The sequence below is a fragment of the Macadamia integrifolia genome, unplaced genomic scaffold, assembly GCF_013358625.1.
Source record: "Macadamia integrifolia cultivar HAES 741 unplaced genomic scaffold, SCU_Mint_v3 scaffold725, whole genome shotgun sequence".
Lineage (NCBI taxonomy): Eukaryota > Viridiplantae > Streptophyta > Magnoliopsida > Proteales > Proteaceae > Macadamia > Macadamia integrifolia.
This window is the reverse complement of record NW_024870526.1, coordinates 138,285-156,765: the sequence shown is the minus strand read 5'-3', so window position 1 is coordinate 156,765 and position 18,481 is coordinate 138,285. Positions and strand designations below refer to the sequence as shown.

Genomic DNA, 18,481 nt, shown 5'->3' with positions numbered 1-18,481 from the left:
CATGGAAGGGAAACTACTTTCCTATGATAGATAAGATAGGTAAGTAACAAGGTGGGGAGATAACTCTTGAGGTGGGTGAAAGTTCACTAACTCTTCTGGGTCCGTCTCCTCGAGCCCATATTGTCAGCTAATGTACATAGACAAATAAAAGGATGTGTGAGTCAATCCCATCAACCTGACATAATTGTAACCAGGGATCTTCATCAAAAAATCTTCTTGATGCCTCCCTGGGTCCCTCCATATGATATCTTGCACAGTTCTTTCCTACAGGTACTTCTCCCAATCAATGATGAGGTTGAATCCCAGAACTTTCCTCTTGTCCTGGTAGTAAAGAGCTTGATAATGATCTAGTCTGAATCTATGGCCATGGCTCATGTTATCGAATCCCTTGAATGTTTCTACAAGCACCAAAGGGATGATGTCACCTCCCTTCTTCAACTATTTTACCACTTCAATCAGAACAGACGGTGCACCGTGCTCGGGAGTGCAAAGAACATAACAAGCTATCATACAAAGTAAATAAGCATCATGTGATCTCTATTGATGGATTCCTCCCATTGGTAGATATTGGATGAAGATCTAAGCCACCTTCAGAATGTCAATCTTCCCATACCTGACAAATTGCTTCAGTTTCTCTTCTTTCCATCCGAAGAAGTCCTGAATTTCCTCTGAGTAATTTTTCTTCAAAGATGGTTGGAGCAAACTGCCTTTGGGGGGAGATAACATACAAACCTGTAATTCTTTGAGAGTTGGGAAAATCTCTACTAATCCAAACTGAAATACATGCAAGTTGGCATCCCAGTGTTGAGGCACCTGCCGGAGTAATTTGTGATGTAGCTTCACACATCCAATCCGGCTAAGAAATGACACATTTATGGATTCCAGTAATCATGGTGCCCTCATATTTATGTCTAAAGTCCATTTCCTCAACGTCTCATCCAACGAGCCTACGAGTTTTCCTGAAACCAACACAAATAAAGAGATATGATGATTTACCAAAGCATTACTCATTAGCTAATGACTCAAACCAGCCTTTACCACTGTTGCATCAAGCTCTTTTTTTTTTTATTGACCAAGGGTGGGGAATAAACTGGCCTTGATAAACTGGTGTCGGGTGGCAATTTTCTTTTTATGGGATAGAATCTTAGATAAGGGTGGATGGGCCATAGGTGAATGACACATACCTAATGGCCTTGCATGCCAAATGGTGATTCTTGGGGGATAGAACCCTGGATAAGAAGTGATAGACCATTGGGTGGATGACAGATACCTAATGGCCTTTCATGCTAAATGGCGATTCTTGGGGGACACAAACTATGATGATCTTTTAAGATACTTTGGTTATTAATCGAAGAACAAATTTATTACCTTTAGAGTGTTGAGACCACACCTGCATATATCATGTTGCCTACGTATCCCTTAAAAGGAATCAGGTCTGACGTAGTTTAGGCTATTCGCCCTTTCAGGCATAATATTTCATGAGTTGATCCATGTTGACCAGTCCGGGTATTTCTTTGCCATTGTGGTCTTTGAGTTTCACAACTTTGGCTGGTAGAATTTTTTTGACCATGAATGGGCCACTCCAATTGGACCTGAACTTTCCTCTTGGGTCATGAATCGAGGCTCTTTGTTCTCAAAGAACAAGTTCACCCACCTCTATGTGGTGGGGTTTCACATTCTTGTTAAAGGCCCTGGCCATTCTCAATTGATATTTCTTCAGGTTATCCATGGCTTTCATGTGCCTTTTATCAAGAAAATTAAGCTCATCATGTCTAACCTTCACCCACTCTCCTTCAGGTAGCTGACTATCAAGGAGCACCCTTAGGGATGATACCAAGATTTTCACAGGTAGAACTGCCTCAACCCCATATACCATGAAAAAAGGGGTTGCCCCTGTCGAGGATCGTATAAAAGTCCAGTATGCCCATAAGGCAAGGGGCAACTTATCAGCCCAATTCTTGGGTGTTTTTGCCATTTTCTACAAGATGACTTTGACGTTCTTGTTAGTTGCTTCCACTGCCCCATTGGTCTGTGGCCTGTAAGTGGTAGAACGATGTCTTCTGATACTGAACTTTGTGTATATTTTGTCAGTCTTGCCCTAGAAATGGGATCCCTGATCTGATATCAATTCTTGAGGTACTCCATATTGGAAAATAATATTTTCCTAGATGAATTTGACTACCTTAGAAGATGTGAGGACCGCAAAGGACTGAGCTTCTACCCACTTGGAGAAATAATCAATGACTACCAAGATGAACTCATAACCATTAGATGCCTTGGGGTTGATCTTTCCAATGATGTCGATGCCCCAAGTGGAGAATGGCCAAGGTGAACTGAGCAAATACATCTCTGTTGGCAGGATATGTATGATATTAGCAAATATTTGACACTTGTGGCATTTCTTGACAAAGTCCACGCAATCTGCTTCCATTGTGTTCCAGTAATATCCCAGCGTGAGGATCTTCTTAGATAACATCTTGGCATTCATGTGGGGTCCACAAAGACCTTGATGAATTTCCTCCATGATGGTTGTAGCTTACTCTCCATCCACACATAACAACTGTATTCCGTCATAGGATCTCTTGTATAACAGATCCTCTTAAAGAATAAACTGGGTGGCATATCTTCTCAAAAACTTCTTTTCTCTGTCAGTTGCTTCAACCGGGCACTTCCTGTCCCTGATGAAATCCACTATGTGAGTGAACCAAGACCGACCATCCACAGTGAGAGAATTCATCGAATTCTGATAAATGGGCCTGCTTCTTTGTTCTACTAAATATGGTTAGACCCTAGCCATAGGTTTTCATTCTAAAATGGAAGCCAAAGTTGCAAGGGAATCAGCAAACCTATTGTTATCTCTCTGGAAGTATTCGAATGAGATCTTCTCAAAGTGTTCAATTACCTCTTCAGTATTTTTGATATGGCTTCAGCTTTTCATCTCTAGTTTTCCACTTTCCCTGTGTCTAGAAAATGACAATGGATGAATCTCCATACACCTTAATCCCTTTAACCCCAATGGTCAGGGCTTTTTCTAGTTCCAAAGCATAGGATTCATACTCAGCAATGTTGTCGGCATAGGAGAAGTCGAGGCAGAATGAAAAAGGTAAATAAAGACCGTCAGGTGTAACAAGCAATATTCCTGCACCACATCCCTTCTGATTGGCTGCTCCATCAAAGAATAATTGCCATTCATTAACTGTGTCTTCGTCATCTATTGCAACAATTCCTTCATCGAGAAGGGCATCATCCAAGGATCTTCCATTTTCTATGGGATGGGCAGCCAAATGATTGGCTATGTCCTGCCACTTGATAGATTTCTAAGTAACATAGGTGATGTCAAACTCTGATAGTAAAAGCAACCAATGGGCCATCCTTCCAGTTAGGGTTGGTTTCTCGAAGAGATATTTGATGGGATCCATCCTTGAGATCAAGTGTACCAGATAAGAAACCATGTAGTGTCATAACCTTTTCGTTGCCCAAATCAGTGCAACAAAATTTTTTCCAAAGATTTGTACCGTGTCTTATATTCAAGGAACTTCTTGCTGAGATAATATATGCTCTGTCCCTTCTTGTGTCTCCTTCTATGCTAGAAAAGAACTAATGGTGTATTCTTCTACAGACAGATACAACATTAGCGGCTCTCCTTCCACCGGCAGTGTCAATACTGGTGGGTTTATGAGGTATCCTTTGATTTTGTCAAAAGCTTATTGGCATTGGTCATTCCATTCCATGGGCTGATCCTTCTTTAACAGCTTGAAACTTGGTTCAGAGATTGTATCAGCTAAGCTATGAATCTGCTAATATACAGGATGTGACCCAAAAACCCTCCTATTTGCTTCTCAGGTCAAGGTGGGACATTTCCTGAATTGCTTTAATTTTGATAGGGCCAACTTCAATGCCTCTTTCACTTACCAAGAAACCTAACAACTTTCCTACTGTTGCCCCAAATACACACTTTTGAGGGTTCAACTTCAGCTGATACTTCTTGATTCTTTCAAAGAATTGCCTTAGCACTGGAATATGCCTCTGTCGATCTTTTAACTTCACTATCATGTAACCACATAGACTTCCAGATCTTTGTTCATCATGTCATGCAATATGGCCGTGGCTGCTCTCTGATAAGTTGCCCCGGCATTCTTCAGTCCAAAAGGCATCACCTTGTAACAATAGGTTCCCCATGAAGTGGTGAAGGCTATCTTCTTATGATCTTCTAGGTGCATGCTTATTTGGTTGTATCCCAAGAATCCATCCATAAATGATAACAAAGTATGCCCTGCCATGTTATCCACCAATACATCAATGTGAGGTAATGGAAAGTCATCTTTAGGGCTCACTTCGTTAAGATCTCAGAAGTCTACGCATATTCGTACCTTGCCATCTTTCTATAGTACTGGCACGATGTTGGCCAACCATTAGGGGTACTTCACTACTTGTAAAAACCCTGCATTCCATTGCTTCACAACTTCTTCTCTGATTTTCTTACTCCATTCCTACCACATTCTTCAGAGCTTCAATTTTATCAGCTTTGCCCTAGGGTAGGTTGGAAATCGATGTTACACGATGTTGGGGTCGATTCCGGGTGTATCCTCATAAGACCAAGAAAAGACCTCGACAAATTCCTTCAGAAGACTAATCATCTATTCTGCTTCTTCGTCATCAAGGGTAGTACCAATTTTTACCTCTCAAATACATTGGTCGGTTCCTCGATTAATAACTAGAGTATCCTCACAGATTGGTTGGGCTTTCTTTAGTTTGTATTGTTTTATTAATTCTTGGTATTTATTAAGATCATCATTAGAAAAAGGAGGCAAGTTGTACTCAGAATCAGAAATTTCATTCATGAGAGAAGCAGTAACAGACTCGACATACAAGGACTCTAGACTCTCCTCAAGAGGGGAGATTGACATAGAATCATAAACAACAGACTCAACTATAGACTTGATAACTAGCTTGATGCCTTTGCCTGGGGTATTCAGGTTGGTTGACTTAAAAGCATAAGCAAACTTGAGTCCAATGTCACCTCTGTCGCCTCTCCGAGATTGTCTACCGCCAAGTGATTACAACCCAATTCATATGGATCCCTATGACCTTGAATCACCTGAGCAAGCCTGTGTCCACCCCATAGAGGCCTTGCAGATAGAAAAGGCCAAGGTTAAGAGAGGAATAGCTCAGATACTGCATACACTCCAGAACCCTCCCAGGACTGAACTAGCACAAGCCACTGGAGAGTTGGATAAGAACAGACCTATAGGTCATTGTGGGAATTCTTCCCGAGTTGACTCAGGAGAACCAAAGCAATTTAGGCTAACCGGTCAAAGAGAAGCTTCACCTATCCATCCAAATGTTCAACGGGGAGCCTATTCTAGAGTCCCTCTTCCTAGGGTAGCGATTGAAATAAGGAAGAGGAGTTTGTAGCACACATCCGGATGGAACTCTAGAGACGAAGAGAGAAAGAAAAGTCAGAGAGAAATTAGAAAAATTGGAAAATATACTCCGAGCAGGTAAAGGCTTAGAAAGCCAAGTAATTGATTATGATGAAATGAGTTTCTTTTCCGGGGCAAGGATCTTGAGAAGTTCAAATGGCAAACCGAAAGGTTTGATGGATCAGGGGACCCCAAGGCTCTTCTCAAAGTCTTCCTCAGCATCACCACATTATGGCAACTTGTAGACAACTAGATGGGACAAGCATTCATGTTAACCCTATCAGGACCAGCACTAAGGTGGCTCACCCAGTTGGAGTCTTTCCAAACCCAGAATTGGACAATGGTGGTGAAAGCCTTTACTAAGCAATACTCTTACAACACCGAGGTGGATGTGAAACTTCAAGAGCTTGAGACATTGAGACAATAGCCTAGAGAAGGATTCATAGCCTTCTTGATGAGGTTTAGGGATAAGGCCACCAAGATGGCAGATCATCCTTCAGAAGCAGAGCAACTAGAAATGTTGATTGAAAACCTGTCAAAACCTTATTATGATGTCCTTTACTATCAACATCTGCAAACTTTTGATGCCTTGATAACCACCGGTACACATATAGAAAACAGAATTCTAAGGGAAGCTCAATACTAAGGATCCTCCTAAGAGGCAGGCAAGAACACTAGAGTTGGATGGGGAAAGGGTCCCAAAACCAATATGGTACGTGCGGTTCAGTAGTCAGTCTCTCCTATCACCTCTTCATAGCCATTCATGATACAAGCAGATGCACCCTCCCAGAAGGCTCCTCATCCAAGAAGGCAGTCTACTGATTTGGGAATGCCCGTGACATCAGTATATAAAAAGTTAAAAAAACAAGGATTGCTAGGGACAGTGGCTCCAATAGTAATCAGCAACCCTACCCCAGCTAAGTACAAAGATCATGAATATTGTGCTTATCACACTCAGAAGGGGCACAATACTGAATGATGTATGGGTCTACAACATGCGATCCAGGACTTGGTGGACAATGGGACCATTGAAGCCAAGGTGAAGCAATCTCCTAATGTCAATACTAATCCTCTCCCGGATCATGGAACCGTCAACATGTTGGCAACAATGATGGATTGGAAAAATTGGGATCCTAAGTTCTATGATCCACCCATTTTATCAGGGATGCCAAGAAATACCAAGAAGAGAGGCATGTTGAATGGCAGGAGAAATTCCAGCTTATGCAGAGATTGTCTCTCCCTCTGGAATTGGTAAGGCATATCCGTGGTTTCATCAAAGATGCTTGTCAAAAGGAGTGCGATTCCTTTCGAAGGGCTATTCACATGTATCAGATGCATAAATACTTTTGTCATCCCATATTTTATGACCATGTAAACAATTTAGATGAAGAAGCAATAGAGAGTAATTCTACTCAACTCATTGCACCCTGGGCTTGGAAGAATCACATAAAAGCTCATGCTTACAGGAGATCCATGAGTCAAAAGGCTAGGGCTTATGAGAAAGCTATCCATCCTTCCTCATCAACAGAAAAATCCACCGCAGGCCATCTCCATCCTCCAGCATTTCTATAACCTTCACCATATTACCAACCTCCATCATATTACCAACCTCCACCATATCCTCAACCTTCACCACACCATCAAGGAGAAAGGAGCTCGTCATCATATCACCCCTATCTTCATCACAATATCCCATTTCTTCAGTCATATCACCTTCATATCACGCCACCTCATACCCGTCATCACCCTCATACCAATCTCATTCTTAAGGATCGATGTATAACCCAAAGGATGGATGGATGGACGGATACAATTGGAAGGATATGCTCGCACTACTAGACTCCCCAAAGATGACCTCATCAACAGGATCAGTGAATGCTTTAGGAGAAGGTCAGGAAGGTGATCCCACTTCTCTAATTCAACCAACCATGTCTCAAAAGGATAATCCAGAGAAGATTGAAGAAGTCATAGATGATCTCCTCAAAGCAGTGATAGCATTGTCAGTAGGAGAGTGAATTAAAGAGAACACCTCCCTAATCCACATCGGGAGTGACACAGATGATGATGAGTCTGGCCTAATCCGTCTTCAAGCCAATGAAACTAAGTCTGGCCCTATGGAAATTTTCTGATCCATACGCTCTGAATACTACGAACATTTGGATGTGGGGGAATTTGATGGTTAAGAAGAATCTGATGAAGAGCCAAGTGAGTGTAAAATCAGCGAAGAAGAGGATGATGACGATGACGATGACGATGAAGAAGAAAGTGAGGATGAGAATGATAAAGATGACTCTGATTCTCAAGAAGATGATGAATACCCAGATTGGGATGACTACCGGGGGCCTTGGCACAATGATGATGATGATGAATCAAGGTACTACTCACCCAGGCATCTGGGAGGATATTCTACATATGCAATTGGCGAAGATGACCCAACGATTTATCCCACAGATGCTATTCATCCAGCACTCACGATTCACATGGAAGGGGGAGATCTAGCATCAGATTTAGAAGACAGTGAAGGGTATGAGATCACTGTTGAAGGTGAAGCAAATCTTATAGCAAAACACGTGGCTTCTGTCTATAATCGTCTGGTTGACATAAAACTCTAGGTCGATGGAATTGACCGAATGTTAGGAGAAGTAGCCATCAGTGAACAATGCTACATTGAGCATAATCCTTGAGAAAATAGGGGGACATTCCACACTCACAGAAATGATAGATACAGTAGTTGCACAGTTTTCTAAGGCAGTCAAGATAGTACGAGCCAGTGCTATGGACATTTATGGAGGACCTCGACCTCCTACCCCAAGTAGTGAAGAAGAATCTGAGGAAGAAGATGACCACATGGTAGGGATAATTACCATAACAAATAGTGATGATAAAGATGGTTATCCCACAAAGATCATCGTGAAGAAACCTGCCAATGTAATGGAAACTCAGAGTGGAAGAGACTACAAGGGCAAGGCCCTAGCCATAGAACAATCAAGAACTAGTGGGGCAGAAACTAGTGGCTTGAAGAAAAAATTGGAGAATCTAGTCTTGGCTAAGCTCAAGAAGTCCCAAGATAATATCTCAATTTGGGGATTGTTGACGGCCTCCCCCACACATCGCGAAGCAGTCCTGAAGTCTCTCACCAATGTGCAAGTGCCAATCGAGATAGATCCGATACACCTCTCGCACATAGTAAGGGCAACATATGCGGTACAATCATTGATGTTCTCAGACTCTGAACTCCCCAAAGGATCCCAGCACAATAAATCTCTACACATTATGATAGAATGTTTGGACAAGGTAGTTCCCCAGGTACTCGTTGACAATGGGTCTGCTTTGAATGTTCTACCCTTGAGATCGGCAAGGAGTATTGGCATCAACTTGGAAGAGATGACACCATCAACCTAAACCATATAGGCATATGACAACACTAAGAGAAAAATCCTTGGCATCTCACCATCGTTGTAGTAATTGGCCCAGTGAAGTCTGATATTGATTTTCAAATTATTGATATACTAGCATCTTTTGATATGCTTTTGGGAAGGCCTTGGTTACATCAGGAAAAGGCAGTGTCCTCTAGTCTCCATCAGAAAATAAAATTCATTCATAAAGGAAATGTGATTACAGTAGCCGGAGATCTCAAAATATTTAATACCATAGCCAACATTGAAAATGGAGAAGAACAAGACCAGGAAGTTCAACTTAGTGGTTTCGAAATAGAAGAAACTTGTGCAACACTCACCAAGGAAATGCCAAATGAAAAGATTTTGGCTAACTATGAAGCTATATGGAGCCCTCTGGTGAATCAAATGATGAGGAACATGCAATACTTTCCAGGGATGGGATTAGGAAAGTACCATCAGGGTGTTTCAAAATTACCTACTCCGATGGTCAACATAGGAAAGAGGCCTTGGGTACATTCCTCAAACCCCCAGACTAAGGAGCAAGAATGGCAGTAAAGGGAAAAAGGTACTAAAGATGACTAGAAAAATATCCACCTCTTATTACCCCACTCTCAATGGGTACTTCATAAGGGAAGGAGAAGATTTTCCCTTTTGTGGAAATGTTGAGCCATGGTTTGATGAAACCACTACGAAGATGCAACAAGGGTTTGAAGTATTCTTTCAAGATGAGTTCGACTGGATAACTCATGAGATAAAACAACAACAAATGCTAGCTGAAGGAAATGATCAAAACAGTTGCATCACTGGAATAGTGGAAGTAGTACTTATTGAAGATGGGTTCTCCTCTAACAACCCCACAACATTGATCCGGTCAAAGAAATTGCCAAGTCCCCAAGTGCTCTTGGAGAGGGAATGGGAAAAGAAGATAAGACTCATCTGGAGTCTACAACTTCACACGGATCTAAAAGGTTACATTTGTTCCTTTCTACAAAAGCCACGAGCTCAGGAGTTATATGAGCTCAAGCCCAGGCCTTTCAAAGGAAGAAGCACTTATGCGAAGCAAAGAATAGTACAAAGAATGATGGTTTGCATGTACTGTGCCCAAATCAACAAATCAACAGCAATGGGAAGGTCCGTGAAGGTGGTCAAAGATGTGACTAAGGCACCAGGATGGCATCCCTTAATAGGATGAAAAACATGGACTTCATAGAAACAGGATTGAGCAGTCTCCAACAATCTTCACCTCTCACAAAATTTGGCTTCTGAGAGCTGACTATTTCACCAAGTGGGTAGAAACTCTATCATACGTAGTACTTACATCTACTAAGATGGCAAAATTCATCCAAGAAAACATCATTAGCCGATATGGAGTGCCTCAAGAGTTAATATTGGATCAGAGATCCCATCCCATTTCTGGGGCAAAATCGATAAACTTTGTACAAAGTTTGGTATCGGAAGATATTGCTCTACCACTTGTAGGCCATAAACCAATGGAGCAGTAGAAGCAGCCAACAAAAGCATCCAGGTCATCCTACAAAAAATGGTTGAAATACTAAGGATTGGGCTTATAAGTTACCCCTTGCCTTATGGGCATATCAGACTTCTATTCGATCCTTGACAGGGGCAACCCCTTTCTCTTTGGTATATGGGCGGTTCTACCCGTGGAAATTTTAGTACCATCCCTAAGGTTACTTCTTGATAGTCAGCTACCTAAAGGAGTGTGGGTGAAGGCCAGACATAACGAGCTCAACTTTCTCGATGAAAGGCATATAAAAGCCATGGATAATTTGAAGAAATACCAACTGAGAATGGCTAGGGCCTTTAACAAGAATGTGAAGCCCCGCCATATAAAAGAGGGTGAGCTTATTCTTCAAGAACAAAGGGCCCCAATTCATGACCCAAGAGGAAAATTCAGGCCCAACTAGAGTGGCCCATTCACTGTCAAACAGATTCTACCCGACAAAACTATAAAACTCATAGACCACAACGGTGAAGAAATACCCGAACTGGTCAAGATGGATCAACTCAAGAAATACTATGTCTGAAGGGTGAATAGCTTGAACTATGTTAGACCCAATTCCTTTCGAGGGATACGTAGGCAACTTGTCATGTGCAAGTGCGGTCTCAACCAACTCAAGCCAATAAATTGGTTCCTCAATTAATAATCAAAGTATCTTAAAAGATATTCATAGTTTGTGTCCCCCAAGAATCACCATCTGGCATGCAAGACCATTAGGTATCTGTCATTCACCTATGGTCCGTCAAACTCTTATCCAAGATTTCATCCCCTAAAAAAAAAATCGCCACTCGGCACCAGTTTATCAGGGCCAGTTTATTCCCCATCCTTGATTAGTCAAAAAAAAAAAAAAAAAGAGAGAGCTTGATGCAATAATGGTAAAGGCTTGGTTGTGTCAATAGTTAATGAGTAATGCTTTGATAAATCATCACATCTCCTTTTATTTGTGACGGTTGTAGGAAAAGGTATGGGCTCATTGGATGAAATGTTGAGAAAATGGACCTTAAACATAAACATAAGGGTACTAGGACTGCTAAAATCAATGAATGTACCGATGCTCAGTCGGATTGGGTGTGTAAAATTACATCACCAATTACTACGGCAAGTGCCTCAATACTGGGATGCCAATCTGCATGTGTTTTGGTTTGAATTAGTTGAGATCTACCCAACTCTCGAAGAATTTCGAGTTTGTATGCTATCCCCACCCAAAGGCAGGTTAATCCAACCATCTTTGAAGAAAGATTACTCAGAGAAAATTCAAGACTTCTTCGAAGGGAAAGAGAAAGAAGAGAAGCAATTCTTTAGATATGGGAAGATTGACATTCTAAAGGTGGCCCAGATCTTTGCCCAATATCTATTAATGGGAGGAATTTATCAACAGAGATCATATAACGCTTATCTACTTTGCATAATAGCTCATTATGTTCTCCGAACTCTCGGACGTGGGGCACTGCTTATTTTGATAGAAGTAGTAAAGCAGTTGAAGAAATGAGGTGACCTCATTCCTACGGTCCTTACAGAACGCTCAAGGGATTTGATGACATGATCCATAGCCATAGATTCGAACTAGATCATTATCAGGGAAGTCCTACCATTCTTCAGATTTGGCTCCTCAATAAACTGAAGTTGACCAGGCCATTAAAAGAGAGCCAACTCAAAATTCTTAGCTACCAGGATAAGAGGGAGGTTTCAGAATTCAAGCTTATCACTAATTGGGAGAAGTACTTACAAGAAAGGACTACACAGGATATCATATGGAGATGTCTAGGGTGGCCGCATGAAGATTTCCTAATGAAGAGCCCTGGACACAACTATGTCAGGTTGATGGGATTGACTCATACATCCTTTTACCTACCTACCTACATCAGCCGACAGTATGGATTGGAGGAAGAGGACCCAGGAGAGTTGATGAACTTTCACCCACCCCAAGAATTGTCTCCCTATATTGTTACCTATCTATCCCGTTTATGGTAGGAAAGTTATTTTCTTGTAATTCACTTGGTAGTAAAATGAAGAGATACTTGGATTTTTCGTGTTATCCTGACTGTTCTATTGAAGACTTGAGTTATGGAACTAATTATGCCAAAACATTCCAAACCATAAATAAAAGGAAAATTTTATTTGTGCCAAAGATAGGTTTCCATTCATAACATACTAAAATAATAAAAAGAGAGGTGAACAAACAAGGGAAGGGAAAAAGACAGAGAAAAGATATATATGTGTTTTTACCTACAGGAACTACAAGAACAGGTCTCTAAGAACCAAAGTCATCATCTGAACCGTACTCTGAGTCACCCTCATGGAATGACGAGGAGCTCAGGGATGCCAGTCTAGTATTCTCTAGCCTCTGGGTTAAATCTTGAATCAGTGCATGCTGTTGGGCATTCTCCTGCTGGTAGGAGCTAACTTGGCTCTCCAGGTGACAATCCTTCCATCCTAAGAAATATAGGAGAAGATCAAGAAGAAAAGTAGTGAAAGAAGAAGGGAAAATAGAAAAAGAGATAGAAAATACCTTGGCGATCATCGCCTCACACAAGCCATGACGCATCTTCCTGATCTCATAATAGACCTCCGAGACACCTTAGGAAGAGCATATCAATCAAAGGAGGTCGAAAGCCAATTGAGGGATGGTCAGATACTTACATAGTCATAAGGAATCGGCAGCCTAAGGGAAGCATCTACATCTGTTCTCCACTCCAGGAGATGAGGGAGGCTAGGATTGGCCACGTTAGGATAGCACCAACCAGGGAAGCCATAGAAGGGGATGGTGGCTATCCTGAGAGACCCACCCGCACTAGTAGAGAGTCCAGTTTGTGATGGACCAGCAGCACTGACGTGTGACTAAACTGTAGAAAGATCTACACGTCATGTTCTCCCCTGAAAGAACATCAGTCAAGACCAAGGCAAAAAGAAATTGAAGCATGAAGGAGATACTCAAGAAAGGGAAACATACCACTAGGCCATCAAGGCCTAGAGGGGTGCATACTGTCTCCTCCTTAAGGAAGGTTTTGTAGTCCCTATCTAGATCAAGGAATGAATCATCCCATACTCCATCAGCCGACCTCTCAATCTGGTCCACAGGAATGCACTCTGGACAATGCATAGTGGGAGGAGGGAGATAGGGAGAGAGGCATGCCTCGAAATTAGACCCCTGGGGTACAACTCTCTCCCCAAGTACTAGGCATGGCCCCATATGCCCCTGAATAGGATCCGATACTCAAATAGATATCTAGCCAAAGAGACTTCATCAGGGTTTGGGAATGTGAGAGGTTGGAACAGCCTCCAAGTGACCTGCAAATCCAAGAAGAAATAAGTACAACATAGGACAGAAGGAAATTTAATGAAAAATGTGGCATACCTCTGTAAGACCGTTCAGAAGAGAACGAGCAGTGGTCCCTGGAGGATAGCACCGGCCCCTAAGTGCCCGACTATTTCCCCATCTCGTGACTATGGGAAAAGGCAATGCGCGAGGATCCCTTAGTCTGGGAGCTGTAATCTCCAGATGCTCAAAGCACCAGGGCTGATTTAAAAGATCAAAGTAAGTAAATGCAACCAAATGAAGAGAAATGAGTACAAGAATGAAAAATTACCTGGAGGATGTAGCCCGCTCCCTTGAGACCTCGGTCTCCATATGATAATAGGTCTGGGGTCTGCAAAAGGTATGCACCCCTCCTTGGAAAGAAGGCTACCAGGTGAATATCCACCCCTCCTCGGAGATCACTGAACAAACATTAACCCACAGCAAATAATAGGAAAGAGCGGGTCACTTGTACAATGTTCCCGGGATTTACCCCCAGGCTAGTGCTCCACCAACATGCACTAATCTCACTAAGGCAGATACATGTCTAATCATCCATAATACCAATGCTTGTCTAGTCTGCAAACTCCCTGGCTATCAAAGTCTTAGGAAGGGTCAAGGGTCTCCCCCAAAATGGTATGCCTGTCAAGGCATAGAAGTACAGGGGCGTGATGGTGATCTAGCCAATAGGAAAATGAAAAGAGTGGGTACTCGGCCACCATCGCTCCATCAACGCCCCAACCAATGCCAGACTAAATTTTTGGGTCTCTGTGAAAGCTAATCGACTCAGGCAAGATGAGTCAACCATCTCCTTTACTTTGGGGGAAGTATCTTATACCATGCCCAAACCATGTTCGAATGGCCATACAGGGCTTGGTGGCACCCCCCTTCATGCTAATAAAGAAGGTAGCAATAAAAATGAAAATAAAATAAAATAAAATAAAACAAAACAAAATGAATGGGCAAACAATGAATGAAATGTAAAAACTTACCCAAGAATCCCATGCTAAGTTGCAGATGTGGTTATGAGTATTATGGAGAGTCTGTCCGGAGTACCAATCTGCAAGGCCCTCGTCCCTTTGAGAAGAATTGCTATAAGCATCCAGCTGGACTTCTCCATAAGTCTTTCTCTTTCTTCTTTCAGCAATATTTTCTAAAATCACAAAAAAAAACCCTAAGAAGTTCCCCAATTTGCACAAAAGCCCAAAAAGATGTCAAATTCTCCAAAGGACTCCTTCCTCAAGAACAATGAAAATCTTCAAGAGAAAGATGAAGAACTTCAAAAAGAACTTGAAGATTTTCGGGAAAAAAATTGAAGAAACCCGGAAAAAGAAGAAATAAAGGCGAATAGGTTGGGATTCTTGAGAAGATTCCAAAACCCAAACTCATTCACTCACAAATCATTCCCAACTTAGAAAAGTCAGAATGAGGAATAAACAAATGGGGGGCACCATTTTTTGGGTAAAAATTTTGTTTTCCTTAAAAAAAAAAAAAAAAAAAAAAAAAAAAGGAGTTCTGAGATTCTAATCTCAAAGTACAAATAAAAAATTCTTAGCACTAAATGCCCAATTTAAATTCATATGGTAGGTGAAAATTATATCACATGAAAATGGAAAGTAAAAATCAAAGGGAAGGTAAAATTCAAATTCATGTGGTAGGTGAAAATTATATCACATGAAAATGGAAAGTAAAAATCAAAGGGAAGGTAAAATTCAAATTCATGTGGTAGGTGAAAATTATATCACATGGAAGTGGAAGAAAAAAAAATCAAAGGGAGAGTAAAATTTAAATTCATGTGGTAGGTGAAAATTATATCACAAGGAAAAGAAGAAGGTAAAAGTCAAAGTTTCATTGGTAGGTAAAGAATTTTTCATAGTCAAAATTCAAAGCAAAAAAAGCAAACCAAAAGCAAAAAGCAAGATTCCAAATCAAAAGCAAAGAGTAAGATTCCAAATCAAAAGCAAAGATCAAGATTCCAAATCAAAGAGCCAAAGATCAAGAATCAAAGGAAAATCAAGAAAAGAAACAATTGCATTTACCCCGGCCCCAAGTGGCCCAATTGCATTTGCCTGGCCTCAAGTGGCCTAATTGCATTGACCTGGCCCCAAGTGGCCCAATTGTATTGACCCAGCTCCAGGTAGCCCAATTGCATTTACCCGGCCCCAGGTGGCCCAAATGCATTTACCCCGCCCCAGGTGGCCCAAATGCATTTACTCGGCCCCTAGTGGCCCAATTTCAATGAATCGGCCCCAGGTGGCCCAATTGCATTTACCCAGCCCCAAGGGGCCCAATGTCATTTATTAGGCCCCAGGTGGCCCAAAGTCATTAACCCAACCCTAGGTGGCCCAATCTCTTTGAATCAATTTCGAGTGGCCCCAATCTCATTATTGATTCCCTAAACTGGCATATGGAAGCCAGATAAGGAAAATCCAAAAATTGCACGTTTTTATCTTTTGTAAGATTGAAAGAGCAGCGAATTTCTTTCCTGTAATCGACAATCCCAAATAGCCCAGATTGGTTCGAAAGACCCAGCCTATAGACCAAATTCCCTAGGTTGGCACATGGAAGCCCGGCCTAGGAAAAGTCAAAGATCAAAGTACTAACATCTTTTGTAGGATTGGAAGAGCAGCAAATTTCTTTCCTACAATCGATAGCCCAAGTAAGACCTAAAAATTTTAAGAGATATTACCTGTTGCATTTTCAACTCCATCATTAATGAGCAAAATGACGGCAGTACATGCTCCGGGTGACAAAATGTGGTCGTTCTTTTCTTTACCCTTCGACCTTTGGCACAAGCTTCGGCCAAAGAGGGGCATTCTGTAGACACCCAATTTTGTCACCCCCTCCAGCTATGATGAAATGTAGATCTTGGGCATGACTTCTTACTTCCAATCGACAGAGATGATGATTGACTAAGGAAACCCAAAAACATCCCCTACCTAAAAAACCCCCAAATACCCCACGTGGGAGAAAAGAGGGTCTAATTTTGAATTTTTATATATGAAGGAATCCAATCAAGATGACCATACGGATGGATAGCACTTGAAAATATTATTTCACCGATATATGGTACATCAAAATCGGACCGTCAGATCTCCTGTAATCTTCCCTGAAAAATTAAATTTTTTTTTACACGCATGTCATGCACAGTAGCTTGTGCACAACAGCAGGCCAGCCTGTGCACAGTAGCAGGCCAGCCTACTCGCAGTGGTAGGCCAACCCACGCATAGCTGCAGGCTAGCCCACACACAATCGTAGGCCAGCCTGCACGCAACCACAGGTCAGCCCATGCTCACATACAAGCCAACCACGAGCAGTCGTAGGCCAACCTATGCGTAGCAGTAGGCCAGCTTGTGCATAGCAGCAGGCCAGGCAGTGTGTAGCAGTAGGCTAGGCCATGCATAGCAACAGGCCCGCCCAGCCTGTGTGCAATAGTAGACCAGCCTGTATGTATGCCCCGTGCACCTCGCCAGCTAGTGTGCCCCCACTGCCATCCTCCCTTATGCATCCATGCATGCCCTATGCACCCTTGCCCAGCCTTATGTGCCATCGTCAATGGTCAGAATTTGAGTTCCACTGACCTGGTAGGTGAAGAGATTCTCTCTCCACCCACTTGTGAACTTTACAATACCCCGTTAGCATACACTACTCCGTAACCTCCCATAGGTCCAAAAAGGAATCTTTTTTCCTTATTGGTCCAAAAAAATTACCTTTCCCCCCATTGGCCAAGGAAATTTACCCCCACCCCATTGGTCTAAAATTTCTTACTTTCATCTTATTGGGGTAAAAAAATCACTTTATTCCGCCATTAGCTAAAGGAATTCCCTTTCCCTCCTCATTGGTTCAAGCATCCTATAAATACCCCCTCCCTTTGGTTTTTCACAACACAACACCACTACATCCAAGCCTCCAAGCAGCATCCTAAAGAGAGAAGCTCTGCCCTCTTGCCTCCCCTTTCCCCCTTGAGATTTCTCAAGTCTTCGGAGAGATCTTCATAAGATCCGAAGTGTTCTTCAGATCTTTGAAGTGTTCTTTGGGCCTTCAAAACTTCTCAATCCTTTGCCTTCTTTGAGTGAGATTTTGCATAGAAGAAATTCTCCCTTAGTCCCCCACCCCTCTTGAGGTTCTTCCAGTCTTCATGGAGATCTTCGTGAGATCCAAAGTGTTATTCGGATCTTCGAAGTGTTCTTCAGGCCATGAAAGTTCCTCAATCCTTAGGATTAGCCTACCCCAGTGGAAGCTCTACCAGAGTGCCACCTCAGCCTAGCCTCCCATAGCCTATTCTTAGTGGAAGCTCTACCGAATTGACACCTCAGCCAAAAATCTAGAAGTAGCCCCTCCCGAGCAAAAGCTTTGCTGAACTAATACCCCAGTCCAAAACCCGAAAGTAACTGTTTCCAGCCGAAACTCTGTACAAATATCACCACAGTCAACATCTCTCAAGAAAGGAATTTGGAGGTCAAAACCATCTTCCCCTGAGCCAAGAGAATCCAAAAAAATAGCTCATGCCGGCACTAATCAGGGTCCCACCCCTCTTGACCCGAAACAGGGGTTAAGCACAGGTATATATAATTTCTTACCCAAATTAGCATAATGTAAACTCTATATTGACTTTGTTGTAGTCTATATAGTTATTTAAATTCAATCGTACATGTGAGTGATAACTTAGCCATGCATGCAGAATATAAATAATCATAGAAAATGTTCGTTCTAAAGCATCTAGTAGGAAGACTGGTTAAACCAGGCAGATTGGGTGCCTAACACCTTCCCAACTCTATAACCTGAAACTTACCCTAAATCTCTGGACCATACCAACTTTCGGGCCCTTTTCTTAGGAATTGGGCTC

At 42.1% G+C, this 18,481-nt stretch overlaps 1 long non-coding RNA gene across 1 annotated transcript; it reads right to left on the bottom strand.

Annotated features, from left to right (window-relative positions):
* Positions 1 to 12,597: 12,597 nt before the first annotated feature.
* Positions 12,598 to 14,262, bottom strand: LOC122069826. Its single transcript, XR_006137547.1, has 5 exons — positions 13,928 to 14,262; positions 13,696 to 13,857; positions 13,291 to 13,628; positions 12,850 to 13,214; positions 12,598 to 12,773 (listed from the first exon to the last, which is right to left on the bottom strand). It is a non-coding gene; the product is annotated as an uncharacterized LOC122069826 (long non-coding RNA).
* Positions 14,263 to 18,481: the final 4,219 nt, after the last annotated feature.